Source organism: Aulostomus chinensis, chromosome 5 (assembly GCF_037954235.1).
Source record: "Aulostomus chinensis isolate RoL2024-O1b breed Wild chromosome 5, RoL_Achi_v1.0, whole genome shotgun sequence".
Classification (NCBI taxonomy): Eukaryota; Metazoa; Chordata; class Actinopteri; order Syngnathiformes; family Aulostomidae; genus Aulostomus; species Aulostomus chinensis.
Genome location: NC_141324.1, coordinates 21,081,577 through 21,095,399, shown reverse-complemented (window position 1 = coordinate 21,095,399; position 13,823 = coordinate 21,081,577).

Genomic DNA, 13,823 nt, shown 5'->3' with positions numbered 1-13,823 from the left:
GTATAATCTAATATAATTTCCCAACTAAAAAATAAGATTATCCTATACTTAAAAATACAATTTATTTAAAAGAGATAATAGTTACTGGAGTATTTTTCCAATCAACATGAAAATCCCCTTTACTGATGAGGTTAATGTTTTTAACTCAACGTGTGCCCGAGAGTGACAGGACCAGGCAGAGGTAAGCCATGTCAATGTTCTTAAAGTGTGATTTAATCAGGTTAACATAATACATATTTTTCAAAACAGCATAGATAAATAATAATGTTATAAAATGTTATACGTTTAACATATAGGTATGAGTGGCAGAAGAAATAGGGGTGCTGTTGTTGGGTATTTTTTCCAATTATACTGTAACAAAAAAAAAAGCAATAATAAATGTCAGAATATTTAATTTCTTTTATTGAGTAGTCGTAATCATTTTAAAATGTAGCATCACACATTTTATCATTAGAATCTGGATTATAATCAAAAGGCTGCTGACTATGAGATGAATATCAACTAGGACACTCCAGGAGCCTACTCAGTTTATTATTGTTACTTTCATGTTTAACCAATCAAACATTTCATTTTAATGTCTGTATTTGAAAAAGGCAATCCTTCACATCTTTCCACTGATATATATATATATATATATATATATATATAGTGCCAGATCTACTTAAAAATAAAATCTGCTTTTTTTGCATCAGATTATTCCGTGGCTCTGTGACTTGTCTGTATATAAACTGCTTGACTTTTTGTGTAAAAAAATACTATTTAAAAAATCTAACGAACTCAACAGAGCTGAGGGGCAGTAATACCGGTTTAGTGGTATTGTGCCTCAACTATGGGTGCTCCCAAACCAGAGCAGCCATAAACCTGCTCCATTTGAACTTGTGAAAAATATGTCTGCACACACAAAATTCTTAATTTTAATCGAAATGATGGATCTAAATTATGAAATAAAGATACACTCAGATTTGGATACAAACTTTGTTTTTATTGCTAATATCACAAACGTAATTGGACTACATTTACACATGCTCAAATTTATCTGTTTTTTTAGTTTATCAGCCAAAACACAGGTCATTTTGGTTATGTAATTCCTAAGTAAATAAAACATAAATGTACAAAAATAATTTAGGTAGGCTAAATCTGGCTGAAACAAGTTTGCCCTGAGCCAGGTAGTTTACAAAAGATGATACAAGGCATCTTTTAATGTGTCCAAATATCACGAACACACAATTTTGTCTTTTTTTCTATAATAAGACTCTTTTTTTTTTTCCACTGCCAGGTCACCACTAACATCACTAAATGGAATCAGTTTTTGTCACACCGTCAATCCGACAGCTTCACGGTAAACTCCCTCTGCTTTTCACAGAGGGACGTGAAATTCTGATTTCCAAACTTGTCATTTCGTTCATAATTTGTTACTGCATACTGCAGTAGTTAATTACTCAATTCATTAGCAGGTGTCAAGCCAACTGTCAAGCACATACAGATGCATGTAAGTATGAGACACATACTGCACGGTCAATCACGGACGCTTCGACGCTAAAAGACCTTGACAAAGTGAGCTGCAGCCAGTTGAGAGCAGTAATTGGATAAGCTTTCTGACAGCTACATTAATGATGTAAATTATCGCCTCTTGACCTTGTGGGTATGAAATGTAGACATTACTCTTTAGACACACCACCTGTCATCATGAGTTGCTTCGGTTTTGAACCTTGTGCTTTTTTTTTTTGCCCGCCACTCCCAACCCTGTCCTGTTATCATAGGGAGACAAAGCAATAAGAGTCGTGATTGGATGAGCTTTCTGACAGATACATCAAGACTCAGGCTGGTGACCATAAACCTAGATTGAGATATCTTGGGTAGGCGTATCAGACACGATTTAGCATATTGATTAAGGAGTGCTTACCCATGTGGTGTTTTCCTTGCGGAATTTTGTCTTCATAAGATGATTAGAAGGATTTTACGAAACGGTCACTTTGTTTTTGTTTCTGTGAATGAACCCGATGGAAATGTGATGTACATGAATAAACCTGTCAGTAAATAATTGTGTATAAATATAATTTGAAAACATGTATTACAGTAAAACTTACAACAGTACTCAAATGTAAATTGAATAGTAGACTGGGGGATGAATGAGAACAAAATCTGTGGTCCTAGATGATAAAATGTGTTCTGAACCTCGGCTGAAACAAAAATGAGACCCTTCCAAACAGTTTGTCCGTAGAGGCTGATGGAAGGAACACAGGTAACATGGTTCCATGCCTCAGGTTGTCCATCCATCCATCCATCCATTTTGTATACCGCTTATCCATTAAGGGTGCAGGGGGGCTGGAGCCTATCTCAGCTGACATTGGGTGAGAGGCGGGGTTCACCCTGCACGGGGTGCCAGTCCATCGCAGAGCCATCAGGAGCAATTAGGGGTTCAGTATCTTGCTCAAGCATACGTTGACATGGTCACTGGGGGGAAGTGAGGATCGAACCAGCGACCCTTCCGCTGCTAGACAGCCTCTGGAGCCATGCCTCCCCCTGCTTCGGGTTTTTTCCCACACAATTTACTCAGCAAATTTCCTGGTTTTCTTTCAGCCTGCTTTTGCACTGCCCTTTTAAAAGGAACTCTTCCCAAACTGCAACAGTGTAGTGTATTGTATAAGTGTAGGATATTATGTCCATAACCTGGGTGTGGTTGCTACATACACACCCGCAAGAGTTCACTACGGCTGAAGAAAAGGTAGGCTGTGGCCCGAGGCACCCCACTTGTCCAACTGCAGTGTACCGGGGTCAAAGGTAAATCCCGCAGAGGGACAGTCACAACAGTTGGGGGTCTTCACCATTGAGGGGTTTTGCCAGTCAACCTGTCCAGGGTGAACCCCGCCTCTCACCGAAGGTTGCTGGGATAGGCTCCAGCCCCCCCCCCCCCCCCCGTGACCCTTAACAGGATAAACGGTAGAAAATGGATGGATGGATGGATGAGTTTTGCCAGTTTAACCGGCTGGTCCACATCCAGGTGGGCTGGCTCAATGCAGTCCACTGAAATATGGACTGGCTTGCTATTGATGTCCAGCTGGAAAGTCTCTGGCCTCCATGATGTGTAATGAGCTGTTGTAAAATGGCATCTGGGTCCACAGCAACCCAAAAGAGCCTCATTTGGAACAGCCTACCCCATGGCAGCCTGTCCATCCAGCTTGTTTTTAACCTGACATGGAGAGCAGCCTTCATGTACCCATGGAACCACTTGCCCGGTCCATAATCCTGGAGGTGGTTCACCATGGTGCAGTGGAGAAACCACATTCAAGATACCAGACATGAATTGGGGCCTCTGGTTAGAGGAAATATCCGACTGGATGCCAAAGAGGTAAACCCAAGACTTGATGAAAGTCTGGACCCCCTCTGTAGATCTGATGGACAAAGGGACAGCCTCTGCACCACTGCCACTGCGTGGTCCTATCTGCCATAGTGAAGAGGCATGTGAACGAAATATGGGAGGACACCAGGGCCCCACCAAGTCCACATTGACATGATTAAATCTCTTTTCAGCACCATAAACTGTTCCAGGTGTGCCTTGACAGAGTGTTGCACCTCAGCACGCTGACGCTCCACACAAAAATCAGACCAATCTTGTATGACCTTTTTCAGTCTCCACCAAATGATCTGCACCACCAGGTGCAGAGACTGCTCCTGTCCTGGATGTGAAAAGGTGTCTGTTCCTTGTGCTGGGGACGATGGTCCTGAGAGAGGCCGTGCCTTCCACATACTCAGCGTCAGTCATAAACTCAGAGATGAATGAGAGCTGCTGCTGCTGCTGGTCCTGCTCACCCACTAGGGGAATAGGTGCTGGGTCTATGAAGGCCGCAGTCACTGGCTGACTCAAGAAGACCTATTGTGGTGGCTCTCTGGGCTTGAGCAACTCAACATCACAAGGATTTCCATTCTGCCCTCCATTTTTTTTTCTTTTTTAACAATTTTTTTTTGCTGTGTATTCATTTACATACACTGTTACTTTATTCACAGGGAGAAACCTGTGACCAGTATGATAGGATCTTGTTATTATATTTCACTTTACTATTGGATCACCGTACCTACGTCTCAGTGAGGACTGGAAACAAATGACTGAGGGTCTAATGTGTACTGTTAGTGGAGAATATTTAAATGAAAACTTGGATGGCATCAACTATAAAAGAAATCATCCATAGAAAAAGGTGCATAGAGTCCCCTAAACACTGACTGAGAGATGATCTGTGCGAAGCACCTCTTACAAGAAGTGCTCCTTAGCCTCCAGTAGCACAAAGTCCTCTCTGAAAAGGAGAGGATGTAAATATGTCAAAACACAAAGCACCTGAGAGAGGAAGATGGAAAATATCCCACTTGTTGTAGAAATGAGTCTTCAAAAGCTGCCAGTGTATTCTCTGTAGATTAAATCTAGCAAGAGGACATTTTAATACCATTGTGTTAATTTAATTGAAAATGATAGAATGACCTCCAAGAGCCAAAGTGGAGAGAAAGAAACCACAAATTGTCAAAAAGAAAACTTCCCCAGGGTCTTCCAGGCAGTGGTACTTACTGCCAGCCAGATTCAATCAGCACCATCAGATTAAAAGAGACAAAGAAACACAGTTTTAATTAGGGCATTTTAAAGTCTGATATTTTGCTGGAATAATAATAGTCTCTTCCTGACGGTTGGTGAAAAGATGACAGAATGCGGTGAGAGAGGAGATAATGGAAAGTGAAAGGAGATGGTGGTGCATCAGGTCAAGGGCATATTAACTACACCGTACATTGATGTTCTTTTTACTCTTTCATGGTAAAAGTCATGCATTAAGGCTCGTCCTTCGTTGGAATCCAGAAAATACATTACAGGTTTTTTTTTTGTTTTTTGTTTTTGGTTGCATGGATTCAGAGCACATCACGTCTTAGTTACTGGTGACATTTTTGATTAAACTTAGAAAATACTTTGATTTAAGATCTTTTTTAGACACATTTTCTTTCACTGTCGAACAAATATGTATAAGAATTTAAGTATGTATTACATTTATATTTTTGTATGTATATTATATCTATGTAAGGCCTCATGAAGTGGATAGGTAACAGGTAACATATTATATCTCAACCTTGTCAGTATTCAATTTAATATTGGCTTTGCTATAAACATTATTATAAGTGTATCCATAGTAGAATTGTATTTTAGTGCTGGTGCTGTATAAAACTAGTTTAATGTCTGTATTTTGCTTGAGCTTTTGTTGGTAGATGTTATCACTGTCTTTGTCACTATTGTGTGTCTTACCTGTCTGTCTCCATCCTTGTTTATCCGTTCCATGTGTCTCTCTATACCTCTCTGTCCATAGGTCTCTCTCTCTCTCTCTCTCTCTTTCTCTCTCTCTACCTCTCTGCCTCTCTCTTTGTCACCATCTCTCTATTTTATGCTCTCTTTCATCCCAAAGCAAATGTTTCTGTCTGTTTAAAAGCAGTTTTTCATTGCCGCGCTAGCAGATGTGGTAGCTCATGGGGAACTTTTGGCTCTTTTGAAATATTGGTTTATAGAGAGGCCCTCTATCCTTGCTCTGCCTGTAAAGTGTCATGAGATAACTAGTTGTGATTCAACACTATGTAAATAAAATCCACAGGACTTGACATGAAATCTTTCTGGTCTCTGTCTACCCTGGAAAATAAGCAACCAGGTAACAGTGATGAACAAGGGATCAATCAAGTTTGGAGGCATTCTCAGTATCTGGAGGGTTCAGTTGCTCCATCTGAACATGGAGGAACATCCAGGGGAAGAGAAATGACAGGTGTGAGGTAAGAGGGGAAGAGGTAGGAGGCACCTAACCAAAAAATGTGAATGAACAGAACCCACATCAAAACAAAGCTTTCAGGTTCAAGTCGGTACACAGGTAATGTAAACATGAATGTTGAATTCACTACATACTGTACACACATATTTACACGGTACTCACATGTGCATTTGTTAAGGTTAAGTTTATCTGTGTATTTGGCTCCTAATCTAACTTGTGATGTTTGATTGTCTCTCCTGTGTCACTGAGTCATCTTAAAAAAAAAAACAAGACAAAACAACAACAAAAAAAACACACACACCCACCGTGATATTTATTCTATTTTTAGGTTTCATTTCGGTATCTCTTAGGATGAGGCTTTAAAAATTGCTAACTACATAAATATAAAAGCATGAAAAGCAAAAAATATATTTGGGAATTTTCATGTACTAATTTTTACACACATGACAAAATAACGAATATGACTAATGCAGCCACAAAAACCTCATATTTTCGCCAATGTGACAGATTAGTGCTTCACTTATCTAGCCCGCCCTAAATGCTATGAAGGTAAATGATAAAATTACACTGTGGAAATGAATGTGTATTTTGGTGCTAATGTGAGGTCATTGTCTTGTATATATTTCTTAAAAGCTGACTGGATGGGATCTTTAAAAACAAGAAATATCGAATACATAAAAAACACGAAGAAAAAACAATATAAAGCATTTTAAGGAAAGATGAACCCATAGAGGCGTAAGCTTCCCCAGTGCTCCCCTCCATTCTTTTTTCAGTTGTTAGACCTTAAAGCTGATGTTTCCCCTGATAAACAATGTCACTAATCAAGTCCAATTATTTTAGATGAGACAAGTGTCCCACCATCCACAGTGTATTTTATGATAATCAGCACACATAAGCATGGATCTTCGGTCACAGATTGAGCAGAAGTTATCCAGAGTCATACCCTCTTTGATAAAAAACGCACATGAAGAGTGGATAGAAATACATTTGGATGAGTTTGGAGCTCAGCTTTGGCCCCTCCGACAGACATTTCCCAAACCTCCGACACAACACACTGCTTAAGAACCCCTCTGTGTGATGAAACTTTTTCTAAAAAAGAGAAAGTCAGGGAGGCCTTTTCAAATTAAAAAAGCAATGATGCAAAGCCTTCCTTTGTCAGCCAAGACTGCTGTGAACTCATGCAGGACTGAGCAGCGGTCCAGGCTGCCAAGCTCCACTGGAGCTGGGGAGGCCCATCAGTCTGGCCTGCAGGCTGCTGCTTTCACACCAGGTTTATCTACGCCGCGACAATCAGGGGGATTAATGCAGTAACTGATAGCAGCAAGCCTGCTCATGGCCTTTTGAGTATGGCGTTAGATGCCAGACCCCAAACATGTACCAGGTTGGGCTGGAGAAGCAGAGAGAGAGGAGGACAAGCAGCTTGTCCAGGTAGGACTCATCTATCTATCTATCTATCTATCTATCTATCTATCTATCTATCTATCTATCTATCTATCTATCTATCTATCTATCTATCTATCTATCTATCTATCTATCTATCTATCTGTGTATTCTACCTGGATGGCAAAAATGAGGAAAGGGTAGAGAGCAGGATAAAGGCAGGTTATACAAAGGTATAAAAAAAATTGTGAGAGAAATTCAGGCCTGCTGCAGGGTCTCGGTAAGAAATGGTGATCTTTAAAGTGGCGTTTTCATTTGTGGAGACTTTTTCAGTTGAAATGAAAGACATAGTCAGTGATCCAGTCAGTAAATCTGCTCCTCCTCATCTCACCACCTCAATAACGACAAAGAGAGATTCATCAGAGGGTTTTTTTGACGATGATATCTGACTATGCAACATGATTTTTATATCATGTTGTGTCAGTGGGATTAGTTCTCTTTTAACTGTAGAGTGTTGAAGGCTCGGTATACTCAAAGACAACCTGAGACAGCAGGTGCTGATACGTTTATCTTCCATTAGAGATCAGAGAGGGAAAAATCAGATCAGACATCAACGCACATGTTTGCTGAAACAAAAGCTCTCTGATTCTCTTCGGTTTGTGATCATCACCAACCAGAAGGTCACAGTTCAACCTGCTTCTTTATTTCCCACTGCTGATCGGTTAGTGCCAGAGTGTGTGTGTGTGTGTGTGTGTGTGTGTGTGTGTGTGTGTGTGTGTGATTATTGTGTAGTCCTGCACTAATTCCCCCATCCTTGTGTAAGCAGAGCAGACAGAGCGGAATAGGAAGTGTCCCCTAACCTCGGAGCTCCCCTCGTCCCTCCTCCCCCTCTGGGAGGTTTTGTAAAGCGGACAGGAAGCTGATGGTCCTGGCTGACCTCTTGCTTTGTCTCCTGGCTCATCTCACATCTGGGCACCAACACAATGTAGGAGACAGCAGCATTCAGAGTATCACAAAGCCTGCCTCTCATCTTCAGAGCTGCACATTCACCAGAAGCCTAAGCTATGGAAATGATAGAAGACATGTTGCTGTTGGTTGGAGTGATGATGACGAGCAAACAGGTCATCGATGCAGCTCACACACAATGTCAGCCCAATCTGATGGGAACTTATTACAGATATTATAGCACTGAAGATGATAAATATACTTGGTAAATCTTCAACTTGATTCTTTCTTTCACGTGCACTTAAAACGCTCACTCAGGAACCTTCCTCTTGCATCATAACACTGTGATATTAGTACTTCCAAATACTCACACCTTGTTATACTAGTGGATATTGTATTACAAAACTACATAGAAATCGTTATTTTGCAACTAAATATGAGAAGAAAAACTGAACATTCTGAAAGGTCACATTTTGATTTTACATATTAATCTTATACGTAATGGGGTTATGGCCTATTTGTGTATATTAGTTTTCATCGGAGAAAGACGACAAAGTCCAAATTTGAGCTTAAACATTTCATTTTATGTACTTTGAACTCAGCAGCCGAGTTTTAAAACATGTATGTGGCACTAGACTCCAAATAAACGGCAAACACGTCGAAGAAAAGCTTTGAAAAACGGACAAATCCGCAGTTTCATTGATTTAGAGGCTTTTATTTCGGTATACTTGTAAAGATAAGCCATGAATATCAAACTCAGCACTTGTATAAATGCGCGCAGACGACACGGTCCACAATTTACTGTACTGTATTAAAAACGGACAATATTTCAAGAATGACTGGTGAAAGCTGTTAAGATGCGTTTATCCAGATTTGTCACATCAATGTGCCTCTCAAGTGACGGTCACGTCGAACGTCAGACGCCAAATCTCTTCCAAGAGCCATAATTCAGGACTCACATGACCGCGCTCTTTATCAAGATGTAGTTGAGCATCATTCACATCCGTTTACTATCAAATCTATACAGCATTTCCCTAAGATCACCACTCTGTTTTCAAACGTTTCTGCCTTCTATGTCTTTGGTTTCACATAATAAATAATAAAAGTACGCCTTAAAACAAAAGATCAGAAAATATGCGTAAAAAAAAAATCCTCCAAAACTACGAGCTATAAAAAGCTGCATTTGTGACCCAGGAAAGGTGACAGACGAGGAAAATAACCTGACTTTATGAAGTTTTAACATTTCCAGCAAAAACAATTACTTTTGAAAATAACTGAGCTAATTTAATTAGACCCACCCTGCGTATTCTTCATTGTCCGCACTGTCAGTTGAAAAATGAGCCTAAATGTGGCTTTTCAGGATCATTCGTGATTTTTAATGAGTTTGAGACGTTTTTATTTAACAACAACTTCAGCATTCTTTTTTCTGTAGCTTTTTTCCGACCAAAGTCCAACATCGCCACATTTCACAGGAACGTCTAATGAAGACAAGGAGATTTAACGTGAGACCATCTAATGATAATAATAATGATCCTAATAATGATGATAATTGCAGGTAACAATCCTCAAAATATGATTCAACACGTGATCGTCCCAAAAACAATAATTAATTGGAATCATATATCACCAGAATAATGCAGATGCACCTCTCAGTATCGGAAAGAGAGGAGTTTAAAGCTTTTATTCTCAACTGCATGCCAACTAATCCTCTCCTCTGAAAGCATGAAAACCCTCTAAACTGCAGTGACAAGGCAGAACGCACGCTGGTGGAACCCACATGATACTTTTGTTAGGGCTGCTTCATTTATATTTTTGATTCATATACCTCGAAACCGTCCTGATGTCTAATTTATTCCAATTAATTGAGAATATTCTCCATCACTGGATGGATTTCTGGCTTCTAGAGAAATTTTGAGAGCGAGAAAATTGTTGATTATTGTCGTTCCAGTGGCGATTCTGGTGGGAGATGAAATATGATCTACAGCTGATGCAGCAACTTCATGCAAAGACTTCCAGCTAAATGAACCCACCCCAAGCTGCTGCAGCGGTCACCGCGAACTGTCCCGGTCTGCTGCTGGAGCCCGTCCATGATGTAACCCATGGATGCGGTATCAGTGCTGGACAAGACAAGTTTAAATGCATCACACGCGAACAATGATAGCTTCGGTTATGGGCCTTTTATTTTTTAATCTTTGAATGACATGAATTCACTGGAGTGAATTGAAATAGTACTAGTCATTTTCTCAAAGTAACGTAAAGTAAACGCATTAAAAAAAAAAAAACTAACACAAACACGTGCGTGCGTGTCTGTGTGTGTGCGTGTGCATGCGCGCGTTAGGGTGGAGGACACCAGCTCATTGGGTCAAACGTGACAGGTCAGATCAGTCTTCAGTAACACCCCTTCATCGAGCCCTGAGTTGACTGCTGTACATTATTTCGACACGTTGTCATACCACATACTCAAAATTACAACTTTTGCATAAAGTTGTGGGCATAATTTTAAATATCCAAATGCCGCTGATCAATCAGAAAAAATTCTCTTAAAAGTGGTGTTGTGCGTGAAAACGTTAAAAATAGTGATTGGCAGCAGTCTTGAATAACCGAGTCATGTTGGGCAACACACATTTCTTTCTTGAGGGCAGAAGAATACTGACAAGGTGCATGAGGGAGGGAGAGACGTGTTGGAAGTTGACAGCTGCAGTCGCTCACCTGACTCAAACTGCCGGAGGGAGCCATATTTAGCTATCTGTCTGGACTTCATGAGCACCATGTGCAATTTTATCAACATTTGGAATATTCTTTCATTTTTATGTTTGATTTTTTTTTTATTGTGGGGGCAGTGAAATGATTCAAAAAAAAAAAAAGTCAAGTGAAAGCAGGGAAGTAGGCTGAGACAAGTTACCTGTAATATTCTGCCATATTCGAGAATGCAATGTGTGCAGATGTAAAAATAGCGCCCCAAGTGGCATCAGAAAATGTTTGATCTGCTGCTGACCTGAGGCCAGACCGAGCCTTCACACAACGGTTTACTCACCTGGATTTTTCAGTTCAACTGTAACATGAGTTCACTTTGTTCAATGTGTTACATAAAGCAAAGGTGCTGTAAAGAGGGTGAAACCCTGGATGACTGGCAGAGGCCTTTAGATCATTGGCTTCATCAGGGGATGTGGAGCTGCATCTCTGACTCAAAATATGTATCACTGAGTCAGTTAGGTCAAATGCAGGATCCAATACTGAGTAATAAGGAGTAGTCTGACACAATCCAGAACAAACTAACCCACACCGAGGTCGCGAAGAAGAACCTGATTAAGCCTCAGACATTTTTACAACTCTGAGGATTCGAGTTATGAATGCTGATGTTGTTTTAGGTCTGTTTTGTTTCTTTAACCAAAAATGAGCTTTTAAAATTCGGGAGTGTTGACCGTTGTTTAGGATCCAAACCTCAATAGCCCCTCTGATTCGTAGAGCTGTAAGAATCAATGGGCCATAATTCACGCAGGCTAACGTGATTAAATAACATTGAGGGTAAGTGTTAAATAAATAATTGAGAGAAAGAGATTATCAGAACATGATTGCATATCATATTAGAAGAAGAACAACAAAATAGAATAGACCAAACAGCAACGTCACGGTCAAAGAAGTTTTTCTCCTCTGAAAATGTCTCTGACAAGAATTCCTTCAGGGGTGGTTAACGCGAAAAGGTGCAGGCCGAGCTAAAGCACATCCATGGAAAAAAAAACAGCTATCGATCCACCCAGTGCAGCAGAAGCAGGACCAGAAAGCAGAGCTGTCCCCTCCCTGGCTGCTTACAACCTGGCCATGTTGAGTTCAATGGTCCTTAAAAGAAAAATTACAATTAATTTGATAAATACAAGCTCCCAAACATCATCTAAGCAGGTGTTGGTGACAGAAATGGTATTTGAGGTATAATGAGAAAGCACAGGTGTGTATACTGGAGAGGAGGCGGATGGCACAAAGACAGTTGTTCATTTTCATAGTGAATGCACAAGCTCCACATCAGAAGTCACCCAATGTATGTGATAGTTAGTTTTTTGTGACACATTGACACCAGTTCATGATAACCTTCATATATACCATCATAACCTTCATATATACCTTCATAACCTTCATATATACCATCATAACCTTCATATATACCATCATAACCTTCATATAGACCTTCATAACCTTCATATATACCATCATAACCTTCATATAGACCATCATAACCTTCATATATACCATCATAACCTTCATATATACCATCATAACCTTCATATATACCTTTATAACCTTCATATAGACCATCATAACCTTCATATAGACCATCATAACCTTCATATATACCATCATAACCTTCATATACCTTCATAACCTTCATATATACCATCATAACCTTCATATAGACCATCATAACCTTCATATATACCAACATAACCTTCATATATACCTTTAAAACCTTCATATAGACCATCATAACCTTCATATAGACCATCATAACCTTCATATATACCATCATAACCTTCATATACCTTCATAACCTTCATATATACCATCATAACCTTCATATAGACCATCATAACCTTCATATATACCATCATAACCTTCATATATACCTTTATAACCTTCATATATACCATCATAACCTTCATATAGACCATCATAACCTTCATATATACCATCATAACCTTCATATACCTTCATAACCTACATATATACCATCATAACCTTCATATAGACCATCATAACCTTCATATATACCATCATAACCTTCATATAGACCATCATAACCTTCATATACCTTCATAACCTTCATATATACCATCATAAACTTCATATAGACCATCATAACCTTCATATATACCATCATAACCTTCATATAGACCATCATAACCTTCATATACCTTCATAACCTTCATATATACCATCATAACCTTCATATAGACCATCATAACCTTCATATATACCATCATAACCTTCATATAGACCATCATAACCTTCATATATACCATCATAACCTTCATATATACCTTTATAACCTTCATATGGACCTTCATAACCTTCATATATACCTTCATAACCTTCATATATACCATCATAACCTTTATATAGACCCTCATAACCTTCATATACCTTCATAACCTCCTTATATAGCATCATAACCTTCATATATACCATCATAACCTTCATATATACCTTTATAACCTTCATATGGACCTTCATAACCTTCATATATACCTTCATAACCTTCATATATACCATCATAACCTTCATATACACCCTCATAACCTTCATAACCTCCTTATATAGCATCATAACCTTCACATAGACCCTCATAACCTTCATATATACCATCATAACCTTCATATATACCTTAATAACCTTCATATATACCATCATAACCTTCATATATACCATCATAACCTTCATATATACCTTCATAACTTCATATATACCATCATAACCTTCATATTGTCCCTCATAACCTTCATATATACCTTCATAACTTCATATATACCATCATAACCTTCATATATACATCATAACCTTCATATAGACCCTCATAACCTTCATATATACCTTCATAACTTCATATATACCATCATAACCTTCATATTGTCCCTCATAACCTTCATATATACCTTCATAACTTCATATATACCATCATAACCTTCATATATACCATCATAACCTTCATATAGACCCTCATAACCT